Below are 1,998 nucleotides of genomic sequence, written 5' to 3' on the forward strand. Positions count from 1 at the left end.
TAATAAAAAGACAATCATTACTAGTACTTTTAGTTCCTTTGGGTTCGACAATCCGATCTTGCTAAAACTATACGACTGTTCGATAGGTACACTTTCCTACATCGCGATAATAGTTAGTTCAAGAACGAGTAATTATAAATATTTAAAATCTATCACGAAATAATGCGATCAAGTTTTTGGCGCCGTTGCCGGGGAACTAAGATATTAGGAACGCTTAATTTTTATTACTTTAGCCATTTATTTTTCTTGCAATTTAATTTAATTTAATTATTATTTATTAACTTACTTTTTCCTTCTCTTGGCAGGTTTTCATAGTTTATGACTAGAAGAAACCCGTCGGGAACATTACTTTTTGACGAAGAAGTCGATCGCATAGTATGTAGTAACCAAAGAGAAATAAGGCGAAAATTAAGATACACGGAGAACGAGCAAGAATACGATACTCAACCCCCAACCGAAGAGATGGCTGAAAACCAAGGCAATCAGCTACCTCCTACAATTGCGGTTAATCAAAATCTTGCTCCACGCACTATGTATGATTATGCTAAACCCTCTTTAACAGGAACTGAATCAAGCATAGTTAGACCTGCTGTAGCTGCAAATACTTTTGAATTAAAACCTAACACTATTCAAATGATACAACAATTTGTTTAGTTTGATGGTTTGCAGGATGAGGATCCCAACGCTCATTTAGCCAACTTTTTAGAACTATGCGATACATTTAAAATCAATGGCATTTTTGATAATGCCATTCATCTTCGGTTGTTTCCCTTTTCATTGAGGAACAAAGCTAAACAGTGGTTGAACTCGTTACCACGAGGATCAATTACTACTTGGGAACAAATGACTGAAAATTTTTTACTAAAATATTTTTCGCTGGCTAAAACGGCTAAATTACGTAATGATATCTCTTCTTTTGTGTAGATGGATTTAGAAACAGTCTACGATGCATGGGAGAGATACAAGGACCTTCTGAGAAAGTGCCCTCACCATGGGTTACCGCTTTGGCTCCAACTACAAACATTTCATAATGGTATGAATCCTTCGACTCGACAAATGGTTGACGCAGCTGCGGGCGGAACCATCAATAATAAAACCCCGGAAGATGCCTCTGAGTTTATAGAGGAGATGTCATTGAATAACTATCAATGGCAAGTCATGAGGACAAAGCCAATGAAAATAGCCGACGTTTATAACATCGATTCCGTCACCATGCTCTCTAATCAGGTAGAACTCTTAAATAAAAAGATTGATGGTTTTCTTAATTCTTCACAGGTTTACCCAGTAATGTAGTGCGAAGCAAGTAGCGGTGGAACAAACCATTCGGAATACCAACCTTATGGCCACAACATGGATAACGAGCAATTAAACTACATGGTTAATAATCCTCGACCTCAAAACAATCCATATAGTAACACTTATAATGCAGGTTGGAGGAACCACCCCAATTTCTCGTGGGGCGCTCAAGGAAATCAAAGACCACAACATCCTCCGGGCTACCAACAACCACCCTACCAACAGGAAAAGAAGCCAAATCTTGAAGAGATGCTCTCAAAGTTCATATCAGTGTCATAAACCCATTTTCAGAACACCAAGACAACACTTAAGAATCAACAAGCGTCGATCCAAGGGCTTGAGACTCAGATAGGCCAGCTTTCCAAACTAATCTCTGAACAACCACAAGGAAGTTTGCCAAGTAATATTGAACCTAACCCAAGGGAACAACACAATGCAGTTAATATTCAAGATGACGAAGGAGTCGTTGAGCCTGAACTAGAACCGAGGCACGAAACTGTGGTAAGCAAAGGTCAAGGTGAGGTAGATTATAATAAAAACAAACCAGTGACTATCGAATATAAACCTCGTGTGACATACCCCAACGCGACAAGGAAAGACTGCTCAGATGAACAATTTGGTAAATTCCTTAAACTCTTAAAAAAAATACATATTAACTTACCGTTTATTGAAGCTCTATCGCAAATGCCAAACGCAATGAAA

At 38.3% G+C, this 1,998-nt stretch overlaps 1 non-coding gene across 1 annotated transcript; it reads right to left on the minus strand.

Annotated features, from left to right (window-relative positions):
• Positions 1-891: 891 nt before the first annotated feature.
• Positions 892-998, minus strand: LOC121211939 (small nucleolar RNA R71). The gene has a single exon (XR_005907155.1). It is a non-coding gene; the product is annotated as a small nucleolar RNA R71 (small nucleolar RNA).
• Positions 999-1,998: the final 1,000 nt, after the last annotated feature.

Source organism: Gossypium hirsutum, chromosome A12, assembly GCF_007990345.1.
Source record: "Gossypium hirsutum isolate 1008001.06 chromosome A12, Gossypium_hirsutum_v2.1, whole genome shotgun sequence".
In the NCBI taxonomy this organism is placed as follows: Eukaryota; Viridiplantae; Streptophyta; class Magnoliopsida; order Malvales; family Malvaceae; genus Gossypium; species Gossypium hirsutum.